The following is a 16834-nucleotide window of genomic DNA, read 5'->3' as shown; positions in this document are numbered from 1 at the left end:
CCAACTTATAGCAACACTGTAGGACAGAGTAGAACTCCCCCATAGGGTTTCCAAGCAGTGGCTGCTGGATTCAAATTGCTGACCTTTTGTTTAGCAGCCATAGCTCGCTGTAGCTCTTAACCACTGTGCCACCAGGGCTCCAAGCTACGGGGAAGCAGGGATTATACACGATTTGAGCACCAAGACGGTGGCCACACAGGCATACTGGGGAGGGCAAATTTTAGAAGGAAGATGCTGCAGGACCAGAAAACAGGAGATGATGTGGTTCTTGTCAGACTTCTTGCTTTGGAATCGGGTCCCGGTGATGAGTTTCCTTCTGATTTGTTCCACCTGTTGCTGCGTCATCTGTTGAGGTCAATTAACGGTCATAGCTGGCCCTTCTGCGCAAGCAGGGGGGGCCAAATCTGGCTTGGCCTAGTTTAAGGACTAATGGAAATTTACTGGCATTTGTAGGGTCAAGTTACACCATCAGTCCAAAGCAGGCATCCTAAACCATATGCTGCTCTTCCTCTGTGTCAGACCCTTTCATAACTCCATGCATTTGCTAGCATTGTTTGTTCTGCTTGGAATTCTTGCTCTTTATCCCAGTCCCAAGCTTTAATGTTACCTAAAGTAAATAGATAAATAAAAAATAAAATAAATAACTTTTTTTTTAATTTTAACAACAGTATTTACAGCATTTTTCTTTAAGTTAAAGATATCAGTGTTCTCTCACAGCCATTTTACCCTAGTCACAAAACTGTGAAGTAATTTTAGACCACAAATAATGTTCAAAAACTGTCATTATACTATTCAAGATAGCTGCCAGAGATGAACGCACTTGCTTTGCTTTGTAATCTGAACTGTTGATAGGTTTTGTGAGTTCATATTTAAGTGGACTTAGAGAACTGAAGATTTTGTACCTTCTAGAACTTTCTAGGATGCCAAGATATTGGCAGTTCCTTCTTTTTATAAAATTTATTGTTGTAAATACGTATGTAACAAAACCCTTGCCATTTCAACAATATTCACAAGTACAATTCAGTGACAATAATTGTGTTCACCATGTTGGCAGTTCTTTTTGAAATTATAAAAGTAGAGTTATGTATGACTATCACCTGCCTGACTTAGGATGGGTATTTCATGCTTGTGAACATTCTAACCATTGCTTAGGAGTAATTTGTGATGACCAATTTAATATTCCTAACCTTGGTGTTTCCAATAATTTTCTAGAACAAAAAAAATCAATTTTTTGCCTGAAATTTTAAGCATTTTTTATATAGACCAGGAAGCACTCTTAGAAAGGAGATATTTCATATCTCACAAAAAAAAGACCTTACGTTTCAAAGTTATCATTTAATTTCTTCCAAGTACTATATCGTTGTTTCCAAATACCCACCAGTGAGTAACCAATAATCTAATAAAGGTTATCTGGAGATATACAAGAACTCAAGAGTGGTAGAACTGTCAGTAGGCTAAAGTTAATGTGAGAGCAAACCATTCTCATCTACTAACCTCAGAACAGCTAGTCTTTTCTAGACTTAGTCTCTGTAAGTGTGGAAGAAGAAGAGAGGAAGCCATTGGGGTGTGGGTTGTAGAAAGGAGAGGAATAGATTGGGTCCAGTGTTTGCCTGAGATGGACGATAACCACCTGTAGCTTTCCAATCACCTGCGATATCTTTTTAGTTATCAGTATCTATTTTCAGTAGATAAGAATGGACTAGGAAGTGAGAAAAGAGCAGAATTTAAGAAATTTGATGTTGAGAGTAAAGATGTAATGAGAATGAATTATAAATCAGGTACAGGTGTTTAACTGAATATTTACATGTAGAGGAAGAAGGCAAGACACATGCTTTATAGTAATAGCTAATATTTGTTGAGTACCTACTCTGAGCCAGCCATGGTCCTAGGGACTCTCTATATTATCCCTTCTGATCCTAGTAGCAGCTTTATATATTAGATATTGTTACCCCTGCTTTACAGGGGAGGACTATGAGGCCCAGAGAACTTGTCCAAGTAATTTTCCCAAGACCAGATGGCTAATTAGTGGCATAATAAGTATTTGAATCTAGACAGGCTAACCCCAACCTGTTCACACCTAACCACTAGGCAACATCTGCCTGTCTATTAGATGTATGAGGAACTATTTATGCAAAGCCCCAGAAGGGATTAACTTTAAAAATAAGGGCTCACTGCCAGGAGAGTGGAATATAAATGGAATGAATGTGTCCCTGAGTCAGAGGAATATCTACTTTTTTTAGCAGTTGGATAGAGTAATTTATGTTTAGAAGAGGAGGTGAAGAAAGGAAGGCGAAACCTGTTCATTATCCTGTCTAGGAAGTATGAGGTCCAAGCTTGGCAAGGCCATGATAGATCAGGGAATAGGAAATTAAGAGAGATGGATAAGAGGAAAGAAGGTAGTGTCAAATAGTGTGAGAAGCCACAGATTAGCCAGTTAATAGGAGAAATATTTGGGACACTAATTACCTTTTCATACTTCCCCTCAAGTATGTACAAATGTACACAAAACATTGACACCTGTGTTTAAGAAGCACTATGCTATGTGCTGATAATACAATGGTAAAACAGACACGGACCCTGCCCTTATGGTCCAAAGGGGGAGATATGTATTCGTCAAGTAGTTAAATAACCACATAAAAATGAAAATGTTACAAGTCCTAAAGAGAGACACCAAGGGCTAAGAGTTCTCTGACAGGGAAATTGGACCTGCTTAGTTAGGGTAGTATGAGTTGACATTGACTTGATTAATATAATGGTGTTTCTATTTCTCCACTATGCTCATCTAGACATAATCTTAGTATTATACCTCAGGTTACAGTATATCATCCACTAAACAGAAGGCAGTATCTACATGTTCTGTATGTTTCCTCTGTGACAGGTAAACTTAATTAAGCAATTGCCATCTCCAAATAGCACAATTTCTTGTCAGATTTGAACATGCTAGCAAACCAAGAGAAGGTGAATGAATCAGTCAAAAGCCTTATTATAGCTATTTTTATTCTGCCACGGAAACATGCCAGAGGACAGAATTTCTAGAATTTTATAGAATCCTATAGCATTTGCTATTAGTTCTTCCCATTAAGAAAATAACTCAGTGATGATAAAGAAAATGTAGAATATAACCAAGAAATTAAATTTGTATTCAAGTGTGATCTAGATGTTAAATGATTAATTTGAAGGTCTTAGTGATTATTTTCAAGAGTTCACCAAATAAATCCTAAATATTATATCACCCATGCATAATGATATGGTTTACATGGCTTTCAGAAATTTTGGAGGTTTTGTGGCTATGAAACAAAACCAAAAGGACATTGTTTACATATTGGCTGGTGCAGAACATTTCATCCTTCTCTTAGCTCCACTTTTTCAGCTAAAGTACTCTCCACTACGGGCTATTTACACAGCAGTATGAATTATCTCTGATGCTTTCCTGAGTGTAGGCTGTGATGGAGGGAGAGGGAAGAAATGAATATCAAAAAGAAAATTCACATACTTTGCCTTTTAAGGAGACCCTAGGTTATACCAAATGTTAATGTGCTCAGCTGCTAACCAAAAGATTGGAAGTTCCAGTCCATCCAGAAGTACCTTGGAAGAAAGGCCTGGCAATCTATTTTTAAAAATAAATATATCATTAAAAATCCTATGGAGCAGAAGTGGGGCCAAGATGGCAGAGTAGTCAGATGTATGCAGTAATCCTGCTTACAACAAAGACCCCCCCCAAAAAAAAAAAAGAGAATCAATCATATATGACAATCTAGCAGCCCTGAACACCAAAGGCAAAGTTGAGGAATCAGACTAACTGGCAGGGTGAAGGAGAGACAGTTCAGAAGCAGTGAGGAGTTGCCAGACCCGACCTGGCAGGAACCAGCACGCCACAGGCTGGATCCGCTGCCGCAAGTGCTGTAAGATAAGCAGTGGTGTTTTGGACATGTTTTCCACATCGGGAGAGACTAAGCAGTAGAGAGTTCAACCACACCTCCAGAATCAGGGAAAAGTGGCCCTCTCAGCAAAAGATGAGTATTTGCGTCTAATATACCACACGCACCAAAAAATACCCCTTTTGAAAAAATTCTGCCATTTAAGTGAAACCTCCTTGCTCTGCACTGGGTCCTGAGCCAGTTTCAGTGAGATCCGCTTTCCCTGGGCTGGAAGTAGGACCTGTTGCTCACCCTGGGCCATCCTCCCAGCCTTGGAGAAGGAACATATTAACAAACAGAGGGGAAAAATAATCTGTCAACTCCCCTAAGCTAGAAAATCAGGGCAGAAACAGCTCCTTTGCCTAGACATAGTCATAAGAAAGTCCATGGACTTTGAATGCTTTTCACCCCTGCATAGACCTATGTGGGCCCAATTGAAGCCCTCATTAGCACAGTACAACAGGGTATATAGCTGAAGCCTGACTTCAACTGTTTCAGCTACATGGTGGAGAAGCAGGTTCATGACATTTGACACCACTCAGCCTGTTAAGAAGAGTCCTCACCTACCAATATCTGGGACCTGAGGACTAGTGGCTTCATCCACGGCAACTAACCATCCCAGACAGGAGTCCAAGGGTACTGGTGCCTCCCAGTCTTACAGCCGAAAGCATTGGGTGCCCATAGTCCAGCTGCAAAACCCACCCACCTAGGTGCTCTAGGGAAGAGGAACATGCTTTCCTCACAGACACTTGGGGTGATTGTCAGTCACCTACCTTGCTCAGCCTGTGAGCCCCTACTGCAGCCAGATACCCATGCCTACCTATGCTCCACCCACTTGGTGACCGACTACCTGGGCACCTAAGCTGAATCCATACAGGAAAAGTAAATGGGTTCCTGGACTCATATACCTAGTAATAGCTCTAGACACCTGGAGGCAGGACTTTAGAGCTTCAAAGGTACCAATAATCAAACTAGCTCACTTGAGCAGCCTATTTGGGAATATCAAAAGAAAACAAAACAAGAAAGTAGGACATAGTAAACAAACAAAATAAATGACTACAATAACTTATTGATAGCTTGGAAACAACAGTCAATATCGAATCACATAAAGAGGCAGGCCATGATGGCTTCAGCAGGCTCCCAAAACAAAGACTCAAGAAACCTTGCAAATGAAGAGAACTTCCTGGAACTATCAGAGGTAGAATACAAAAGGTTAATATATAGAACTCTTCAAGAGATCAAGAAGGAGATCAGGCAAAACACAGAAAAAGCCCTGGAACACACAGACATAGCATTAGAGGAACATAAGAAGATTAGAGAAGAGCATAAGGCAACTTTAACAGGCTCCAAGAATCCATAGAGAGACGGCAAACAAAAATTCAGAAGATTAACGATAAAATTTCAGAATTAGACAACTCAATAGAAAGTCATAGGAGCAGAATTGAAGAAATGGAAGTCAGAATTAGTGAGATTGAAGACTAAGCACTTCACACCAACATATTTGAGGAAAAATCAGATAAAAGAACTTGAAAAAATGAAGAAACCCTAAGAATTATGTGGGAATCTACCAAGAGAAATAACCTATGAGTGATTGGAGTACCAGAACAGGAAGGGATAGCAAAAGCTACAGATAGAATTGTTGAAGATCTGTTGGTAGAAAACTTCCCTGATATAGTGAAAGATGAAAAGATAAGTATCCAAGATGCTCATTGAACCCCACACAAGGTAGATCCCAAAAGAAAGTCACCAAGACATATCATAATCAAACTTGCCAAAACCAAAGATAAAGAGAGAATTTTAAGAGCAGCTAGGGATGAACAAAAAGTCATCTACAAAGGAGAGTCAATAAAACTAAGCTCGGACTCCTCAGCAGAAACCACTCAGGCAAGAAGGCAATGGGATGGCATATACAAAGCACTGAAGAAAAAAAAAAAAAAGATTGCCAACCAAGAATTACATATCCAGCAAAACTGTCTCTCAAATATGAAGGCAAAATTAGGACATTTCGAGATAAAGAGAAGTTTAGGGAATTTGCAAAAACCTAATCAAAATTATAAGAAATACTAAAGGGAGTTCTCTGGTTAAAAAATCAATAACATCAGATAACAAACCAAGAGTAGAACACAGGACAGAGCACCCATATATTAACCCAGAGAGGGAAATCACAAAATAAATAAAAGCTAAAATGCTCAAAACAGGGAAACAGAGATGTCATTATGTAAAAGATAACAACATTACATCAAAAAAGAGGGACTAAAAAATGTAGTCATAGATCTTTCATATGGAGAGGAAGTCAAGGCGATATAAAGAAATAAAAGTTTGGTTTAAACTTAGAAAAATAGGGGTAAATAGAAAAGTAACCAAAAAGGAAAATAAGAGTACTACACATCTAAATAAAAAACAAGAAAAACATAGACTGAGCAAACACAAAAGCAACAACAATGAAAAAGAGGAAAAGACAATATATAAAGAAAAATGACTCAGCATCAAAAATTAGGTAGAAAAAAGAAACTGTCAACAATACACACACAAAAAGACATCAAAATGACAGCCCTAAACTGATACCTATCAATAATTATTCTAATGTAAATGGACTAAATCCACAAATAAAGAGACAGAAAGTGGCATAATGGTTAAAAAAACACGATCTATCTATATGCTTCCTACAAGAGACACCTTAGATTTAAAGACACAAACAAACTAAAACTCAAAGGGTAGAAAAAAAATATATCAAGCAAAGAACAATAAAAAAAGAGCAGGGATGGCAATATTAACTTCTGAAAAAACAGACTTTAAAGTAAAATCCACCACAAACGATAAGGAAGGACACTATATAATGATTAAAAGGTCAACATATCAGAAGGATATAAACATAATAAATATTTAAGCATCAAACAATAGGGCTCCAAAATTCATAAAACAAACTCTAACAGCATTGAAAAGACAGATAGACAACTCCACAATAATAGTAGGAGACCAACACACCACTTTCGGTGAAGGACAGAACATACAGAAAGAGGTTCAATAAAGACACAGAAGATTTAAATGCCACAATCAACCAACTTGACCTCATAGACATATACAGAACACTCCACCCAACAGCAGCCAAATATACTTTCTTTTCCAATGCACATGGAACATTCTCCAGAATACACCACATATTAGGTCATAAAGCAAGAATTAACAGAATCCAAAACATCGAAATATTACAAAGGGTCTTTTCTGACCATAAAACCGTAACAGTAGAAATCAATAACAGAAAAGGCAAGGAAAAAAAATCAAACATATGGAAAGTGAACAACAGCTTCAAAACTACTGGGTTAAAGAAGAAATTAAGGATGGAATAAAGAAGTTCATAGAATCAAATGAGAATGAAAACACTTTCTACCAGAACGTTTGGACACAGCAAAAGCAGTGCTCAGAGGTCAATTTATATCAATAAATGCACACATCCAAAAAGAAGAAATGGCCAAAATCAAAGAATCCCTACAACTTGAACAAATAGAAAGACAGCAGCAAAAGAAGACCTTGAGCACCAGAAGAAAGCAAATAATAAAAATCAGAGCAGAATTAAATGAAATAGAGAACAGAAAAACAATTGAGTTAACAAGATCAAAAGCTGCTTCTTTGAAAAGATCAACAAAATCAGTAAACCATTGGCCAAACTGACAAAAGAAAAACAGGAGGCACGCAAATAACCCAAATAAGAAATGACATAGGCGATATCACAACAGACCCAAATGAAATTAAAAGAATCATAACAGAATAGTATGAAAAGTTGTACTCTTAACAAATTTAAAACAGAGAGGAAATGGACAAATTTCTAGAAACACACTACCTACCTAAACTAACACAAACAGAAGTAGGACAACTAAATAAATCCATAACAAAAGAAGAGATTGAAAAGATAATTCAAGAACTCCCAACAAAAAAACTCCTGGCCCTGATGGCTTCCCTGGAGAATTCTAACAAACGTTCAAAGAGTTAACACCACTACTACTAAAGGTATTTTAGAGCATAGAAGAGGATGGCATACTCCCAAGCTTGTTCTATGAAGCCAACATAACCTTGATACCAAAACCCGGTAAAGACACCACAAAAAAAGAAAACTGCAGACCAATATCCCTCACAAACTTAGACACAAACATCCTCAACAAAATTCTAGCCAATAGAATTCAAAGGCATATCAAAAAAATAATTCACCATGACCAAGTAGAATTCATACCAGGTATGCAGGGATGGTTCAGCATTTGAAAAACAGGCAATATAATCCATCACATAAATAAATCAAAGGACAAGAACCACATAATCTTATCAATTGATGCAGAAAAGGCATCTGACAAAGTCCAACACCCATTCATGATAAACACTCTCAGTAAAATAGGAATAAAAGTGAAATTCTTCAACAATATAAAGGGCATTTATACAAAGCCAACAGCCAATATCTTCCTAAATGGAGAGAGCCTGAAAGCATTCCCCTTGAGAACAGGAACCAGACAATGATGCCCTTTATCACCACTTACTCAACGTTGTGCTAGAGGTCCTAACCAGAGCAATCAGGCTAGAAAAAGAAATAAAGTGTTGCATCCAAGTTGGTAAGGAAGACATAAAAGTAGCTCTATTTGCTGATGATATGATCTTATACACAGAAAACCCTAAAGAATTCACAAGAAAACTACAGGAACTAATAGAAGAGCTCAGCAAAGTATCAGGATACAAGATGAACATACACAAATCAGCTGGATTCCACTACACCAACAAAGAGAAGGTCAAAGAGGAAATCACCAAATCAATACCATTTACAACAGCCCCCAAGAAGATCAAATACTTAGGAGTAAATCTAACTAGAGACGTAAAAGACCTATACAAAGAAAACTACAAGACACTTCTGCAAGAAACCAAAAGAGACCTACATAAATGGAAAAACATACCTTGCTTATGGAAAGGAAGACTCAACATTGTGAAAATGTCTATTCTACCCAAAGCAATCTATAGATACAATGCAATCCCAATCCAAATTCCAATGACATTTTTTAATGAGATGGAGAAACAAGTCACCAACTTCATATAGAAAGGGGAGAGGCCCTGGATAAGTAAAGCTACAGAAAAAGAACAAAGTGGGCCTCGCACTACCTGATTTTAGAACCTATTATACTGCCACAGTAGCCAAAACAGCCTGGTACTGGTACAACAGATACATAGACCAATGGAACAAAATTGAGAATACAGACATAAATTCATCTACCTATGAGTTTTATGAGCAGCTGATATTTGACAAAAGGCTCAAAGTTACTTAAATGAGGCCAAGTTAGATTCTTTAACAAATGGTGCTGGCATAACTGGATATCCATCAGCAAAAAAATGAAACAAGACCCATACCTCACACCATGCACAAAAACGAACTCAAAATGGATCAAAGACCTAAATATAAAATCTAAAATGATAAAGATCATGGAAGAAAACATAGGGACAATATTAGGGGCCCTAAGACATGGCATAAACAGTATATAAAACATTACTACTAATACACAAACACCAACTGAGAAACTAGATAACGGGGACCTTCTAAAACTCAAACACTTATGCTCATCCAAAGACTTCACCAAAAGAGTAAAAAGACAAGCTACAGACTGGGAAAAGATATTTGGCTGTGACAAATCTGATCAGCGTCTAATCTCTAACTTCTACAAGATTCTGCAAAACCTTGACAACAAAAAGACAAACAACCCAATTAAAAAATGGGCAAAGGATATGAACAGGCACTTGCCAAAGAAGACATTCAGGTAGGTAACAGACACATGAGGAAATGTTCATGATCACTAGCCATTAAAAAAAAAAAAAGCCATTAGAGAAATGCAAATCAAAACTAAAATGAGATTCCATCTCACCTGAACAAGGCTGTCATTAATACAAAAAACTCAAAATAATAAATGGTAGAGAGGTTGTAGAGAGACTGGAACACTTATACACTGCTGGTGGGAATGTAAAATGGTAAAACCACTTTGGAAATCTATTTGGTCCTTCCTTAAAAAGCTAGAAATAGAATTACCATAAGATCCAGTCATCCTACCCCTTAGAATACATCCTAGAGAAATAAGAGCCCTCACATGAATAAATATATGCATACCCGCGTTCATTGCAGCACTGTTTACAATAGCAAAAAGATGAAAACAATCAAAGCGCCCATCAATGGATGAATGAATTAAAAAATTATGGTATATTCACACAATGGAATACAATGCAATGATAAAGAACAATGATTAATCCATGTAGCATCTCATAACGTGGAGGAATCTGGAAGGCATTATGCTGAGTGAAATTAGTCACTGAAGGAAAAATATTGTATGAGATCACTATTATAAGAACTCAAGAAAAGGTTTAAACACAGAAGAAAACATTCTTTGATGGTTAAGAGAATGGGGAGGGATGGAGAGGGGTATTCAGTAATTAGCAGACAAGAATTATTTGAGATGAAAGGGAGGACAACACACAATACAGGGTGAGTCAGAACAACTGGACTAAACCCAAAGCTAAGAAGTTTTCTGAACACAACCAAACACTTCAAGGGACAGAGTAGCAGGGGCAGGGTGCTGGGGATCATGGTTTCAGGGGACTTCTAGGTCAATTGGCATAACAAAATGTATTAAGAAAATGTTCTCCATCCCACTTGGGTGAGTGGCATCTGGGGTCTTAAAAGCTAGCAAGTGGCCATCTAAGATGCATCAATTAGTCCCAACACACCTGGAGCAAAGGAGAATGAAGAACATCAAAGACACAAGAAAAATATGAGCCCAAGAGACAGAAAGAGCCACATAAACCAGAGAATCCATCATGCTGGAACCAGAAGAACTAGATGGTGCCCAGCTACTCCCAGTGACTGTCATGACAGGGAATACTACAGAGAATCCCTGATGGAGCAGGGGAAAAATGGGATGCAGACCTCAAATTCCAGTAAAAAGACCAGACTTAATGGTCTGACTGAGACTGGAGGGACCCTAGAGGACATGGCTCCCGGACTCTCTGTTAGCCCAGAACTAAAATCATTCCTGAAGCCAACTCTTCAGACAAAGATTTGACTGGACTATAAGACAGGAGATGATACTGATCAGGAATGTCCTTCTTAGCTCAAGTAGACACATGAAGACTATGTGGACAGCTCATGTCTGGAGGTGAGATGAGAAGGCAGAGGGGTACAGGAGTTGGTTGAATGGACATGGAAAATACAGAGTGAAGAGAACGAGTGTGCTGTCACATTGTAGGGAGAGCAACTAGGGTCACAAAACAACGTGTGTGTAAGTTCTTGTATGAGAAACTGACTTGAATTGTAAACTTTCACTTAAAGCACACACACATACACACACAAAAAAACCCTATCGAGTGTAGTTCTAATCTGACACACATGAGGTCACCATGAGTTGGAGTCAACTTGACAGAAAATGGTTTTGCCTTTTAACCTTTTAAGGGGTCAGAGATGGAGGAAAGAAGGATGGCGAAGAGACTGAACAGATGTTAACGTAATTATCCTGAACTGAAATGGTGTAATTATAGCCTCAAAAGGACTGAGACTGACAGAGGCTATACACTGAATTTTGGGGAGGGAGTTCATGTGGATGGAGTGACTAAAAATAAATAGGGTTCATAGAGAAAGTTGTCTATGTCCTTTAGAATACGTAATTTGAATTTTTGAATTTTGAATTTTTTTTTGAGTGAAAAACAATGAAAGATTTTTATTAGAGGTGGGAATGGAGCTGAGCAGGTGGTGGCCCTAGGAGAGAGTCTCAAGGGGCAGAGGTTGGAGATGTCTCAGTAATGAGGGGCAGGTCATGAACAGAGCTTCCGTCTGCAATGCGGGGGGTCCCAGGACTGCCAAGCACTGGGCTAAAATGTGGAAACTGTGCATTGACAAAGTATAGAGGGACGTGGGCAATTCGGCCTGTGGACCAGCACACTGTGAGCAGAGCCCTGTTGTTGAAGAAATGATGGAAAGTAATATCCTGGGCATGAACCCCTGTCTCCCCCTGGATAATGCCACAGAGAAATAGCTCAAACAGAGGGCTGTTATGAGATTGAAATTGGAGGATGACTGGATTACCATCCTGTACCCGTGGATTTCCTTTCATAAGCACAGCCAGACGCTTCCTGCTGGGGTCCCAGACCATGGCATGTGCCTCTCCACCCAGCTGAATTTTGAGTAATAATTTGAATTAGGGGAGAGACAAAGTCAACCAAAAAGCATTCCAATTTGGACATAAGGAAGGACTATAGGTGCTTGAAGGAGAGTCTGAGTCAAGAATCTTGAGCAGGAGGGACAGAATCACATGTGGACACCTGAGTCCCGTCCTGATGTACTGAATCAGAATATCTGGGATAAAGGGTGATGCCAACATCATCTGTACATTTGTAAAGTATCACTTGTGATTCTAATGCAGACCCCCAGTTTAGAAGAGCTACTCAGGGGCGTAGAGTTTGAGGGAGAGAATTGTGTGGATGAGAGAGTAAATTCCTATTCATTTTAAGAGATATCATGAATCATCTGGATAACGGATTCAGTTCTATTCTTCACTTTGTCAGAACCACCTCTGTCAAAATAATATTTATATGATATATATTATTTTTGTTAGTCAAAATAATAAGGTTCACTTAAGACAATTCAAGAAGATGAAAAAATCACATATAGGTTTCATGGCATAAATATAGTCAACTTTTGTAACTATTTCTTGCCAATCTTTTTTTATTGTTAGTTTAAAAATATGTGGTTATACTGTAGATACACCTTTATATCTTGCATTTAAAATGAATATAATTTTGAAGTACACATTTTTCATGTTATAACGTAGTTTTTCTAGTAAGATTTTAGTGGTAATATAGGATTTGAATCATTATTAAAATGATGTTGCTGTTGTTAGGTGCCGTAGAGTTGGGTCCAACGCACAGCGACCCCTTGTACAACAGAAAGAAACACTGCCTGGTCCTGCACCATCCTCACGATTGTTGTTATGCTTGAGTCCATTGTCACAGCCACTGTGTGTATCCACCTCGTTGAGGGTCTTCCTCTTTTGCGCTGACCCTCTTTTTTACCAAGCATGTTGTCCTTCTCCAGGGACTTGTCCCTTCTGATAACATACCCAAAGTATGTGAAACGAAGTCTTACCATCCTTGCTTCTAAGGAGCATTCTGGGTATACTTCTTCTAAGAATTAAAATGATAGATAGGTGTATTTCTGGATAAACCTGGTGCCACATATGAGAATTTAAATTCTGTTTATAACTTATGCTATTACTTGTTCTGTCTCTACTTTCCTCTATGTGCCTCTATGTCTCTTCTTTTCTGCCTTTCTTTCCTTTTACTTTTCTTTCATTTCTCCCTCAGTCATTTATTTATTCTTTCCCTCCCTCCCTCCCTGTCTTCCTTTCTCCTTCCCTCCTTTTCTTTCATCCTTCCTTTCCTGAGAAAGAGGAGCTCTCTGTTGTCCATGCTACAGCGGGATTACAAAGAACAGCTCACATATACATGTACGCCTGCACATACACACTGCTTTTACTAAACCCTCTTTCTGTAAGTGAAAAAGAGATCCCCAATAGTAATTTTCATCCCCCAGAAAAGACTTTCTGAGCTAGTCAAATATTAAAGAACTAAAATGCTTAACTAAACTAAATGGTCCCTTTTATGTGAACAAAATGTTACACTCATATAGTCATGGCCTGAGGCAGAGATTCTCAAACTTTCTCTGTTCTCAATGCCTTAATAGCAGTAATTTTTTCGTGGTACCCTCTGGGCCAAAATAAACATTTATCAAGTAGTTGGGTCCAAACAACTTAATATAATTGTGTCCTGAAATTTAATGTTGTTAGTTGCTGTGTTGATTCCAACTCATGGCAGTCCCCTGCGTGTCACAGTAGAACTGCTCCACAGGGTTTCCAAGGCCTGTCAGAAGCAAATCGCCAGGCCAGTAGTTGAGCACTTAACCATTTGTACCACCTGGAGACTCCAAAAGCTTACTACACACTTGAAAAAATAATACACGCAAATTAAAAGAAGGTAATATTTCATTCTTAAACAAACACCAATACTAGTAATGGGATGTATGTGAACCTGACGGGTACTCACAACTTCTCAAAACTTCAGATCAGTTTGGACACTGCTGCTCTCATTTACTGCTCCTCGTTGGCTTCTCACATATTTACTTTTTATCACAGCAAACACTAAAAAGTCAAAGATATGAAGTCAGTCAAAGAACTATAGCAGAATTTAATATGGAAAGTATGAATGAACTCAAGCTGTCCTTTGAGCAGTGTCTGGCAGATGTCATGCTGGTATCTGATGGATGTTGAATATGTCTGGGCTTTCCTCTAACCTTTAAAATATCCACAACCGCACTTGAGAATTTGTTGTGGTGGCATTGGATGTTTCAGGGCACAGTTTAGGAACCATAGGCTTAGTGTCATCTGAAACTTTTAATTTTTTCTACATATTTCATAGCAGACACCTAATGAAAGCACTAAATAATACGCACACATATAAAATACCTTTTATATGTGTGCATATTATTTTAATAATTCATTTTTTTCCCACTGAGGTCAAATCAAGCACAAAACTACCCTGGTGGTGCAGTGGTTAAGAGCTGTGGTGAGCTACAGCTGCTAACGAAAAGTTTGGCAGTTCGAATCTACCAGCTGCTCCTTGGAAACCCTGTGGGGCAGTTCTACTCTGTCCTACAGGGCCACTGTGAGTTGTAATTGACTTGTCAGCAGCGGGTTTGGTTTTCTTGTTTGTTTGTTTTTATGATTAATTTGCTATAATATGACCATTATTACAACATAAGTCTCACCAACATTTTTTATCATATGTGATTCAACAAGAAAAATAGTTTCCTTTAAGTAACTTATTATTTTAGAATGTATATGATACTCGAAGGAGTCTTGGATAGTTCAAGTTAAATGATTAAGGCACTTGGTTGCTAATTCATAGGTTAGAGGCTCAAATCCACCCAGAGGTACCTCAGAAGAAAGATCTGGCAATCTACTTCTGAGTAATCAGACATTGAAAACCCTCTGGAGCACAGTTCTACCCTCACACATATGGGGCCACCATGAGTCAGAGACTCGATGGCAACTGGTGGTGGTGGATAATATTTAGAAATAATTTGTAAGGAATAAAAGGTTAATGGAGGTTTCAAAATTGCTGAATTTTCATACTAATGGGTTTGACATTTGGAAATGTGATTCTTCAGTCTACTTTTAAAAATTGTGTAATGTCCTTATGACATAAAATAATATATCTGATTTTTTGTTTAGTTTGTAGGAGCTCTGTTATTTCACTGACTTGAGATCTCGGAAGACCTTACATTTATTTTACAGTTGAGGAAACATTTAATCAGAGAGATTAAATGACACTTCCAAAAATAGCGAGTTAACCACAGGTTCTCTTCCAAGCTCAACTTCTGTACATTACTTGGCAGTAAGGTCATATATAGAACACAAGTCCCTACAATTCCCACTGGGCTCAATGGAAGTAGCACTGAGAAAATGGTAGTCATGTTTTGGAATCAGCTGCCAGGGAACATTGCGCTTTCTTCGTACCTGTTTTTTTTTTTTTTTAAGAACAGCCATAAATATCATTCACTTTAAATAAATCATTATGGAAGCAAATGTACTTAAAACCTACCATCTGGAAGTGGAAATTTTATTTTGGTTCAACTCTTCCTCTTTACAAGGTTGTTTATTTGTACTGATCACCGTGTTCATCTAAGCGTGGATGTTGGAAACACTCTTCTATCTTCATTGTGTGTTTTGCCTCAGGACTTCCACTAGCAGAGGAGATCTTAGATTTTGCAGTCTCTGGTTCTGATCATGTCATCAGTTGCAAGCCAAAGAAGAAAATTAATTCATTGTGGAAGTTCAGAACTGTGAACCAAACCAAACCAAACCTGTTGCTGTCAAATTGATTCTGACTCATAGTGACACCAAGTCCCTCTTTAATAAGTATATATTTAAAAAAAAAATCATCTAAAATATGGTATAAGACAAAGGGATGTGTAATGACTTTTCTCGTAGGCCATCATCAACTCCTTCCCTCCCTGAACACACGTACTCTTCTCCCATCCAGAGGTGAAGTATATTCCTCTCTTCCCTTTAATACAGGCTCACCTCAATGACTTGCTTCACCAAAAGAATGCAGCCAAAGTCATGTTCTGGGACTTGGTAGGTTAGGTCACAAGAAGGCTTGCTGTTTCTGCCCCGGTATTTCAGAACACTCTTTTTTAAATAATTCTTTCTGGGGAAAGCCAAAAACCATGTATGAATCCTAACTACTCTGAGACTTCCATGCGTGGAGAGAGAGAAATACGAGCCATCCTACATCTATTCCAGGCAACCCCGCCCAGGATCCAGACATGTGAGCGAGGGCACAAGCTTAGAAGAGTTTCTACAGCCCCACCACTCTAGTCGATACCATGTGGATCAGAGATGAACTATTCAGCTGGCCATTTCCTGAATCCTTAACTCACGATGTCATGAGCAATAGAAAATAATTGTTTTAAACCACTAAACTTTGGGACAGCTTGTTATGCAGCAATAAAAAAATAATAAGATGACCTGTGTTGTTTAATGTCACATTGCAGTATTGTCTTATGAGCCTAAAGATAATCTGACTCTCCAGGTAAAGGTAACTTACTTAGTTTGACTTATTATTTACTATGGATTAGAGCCCAGTCTCTATAAAGTTCCATGTAAGCTCATAGACAACTGTTACGTTTGAATTTTGTCTGACCGAGATACAAATGATTTCTGTCTGGTGGAAAACACTAGTCCATAAAGTATGGCTTTATTGTGCAGCAGGATATCAAAAAGTTTTAAGTCTCATATATCAGTCTTATTCAGCATTCTTCCTTCCACTGACTATTTGTATCTATCTATGGG

At 38.3% G+C, this 16834-nt stretch overlaps 1 long non-coding RNA gene across 1 annotated transcript; it reads right to left on the bottom strand.

The window, feature by feature from the left end:
* Positions 1 to 520: 520 nt before the first annotated feature.
* Positions 521 to 15603, bottom strand: LOC126087692 (uncharacterized). Its single transcript, XR_007519826.1, has 3 exons — positions 15582 to 15603; positions 14025 to 14119; positions 521 to 607 (listed from the first exon to the last, which is right to left on the bottom strand). It is a non-coding gene; the product is annotated as an uncharacterized LOC126087692 (long non-coding RNA).
* Positions 15604 to 16834: the final 1231 nt, after the last annotated feature.

The sequence above is a fragment of the Elephas maximus genome, chromosome 13 (genome assembly GCF_024166365.1).
Source record: "Elephas maximus indicus isolate mEleMax1 chromosome 13, mEleMax1 primary haplotype, whole genome shotgun sequence".
NCBI classification, from domain to species: Eukaryota; Metazoa; Chordata; class Mammalia; order Proboscidea; family Elephantidae; genus Elephas; species Elephas maximus.
Note: the sequence above shows the minus strand (reverse complement) of the source record. Positions and strands in the feature narration are given on the sequence as shown.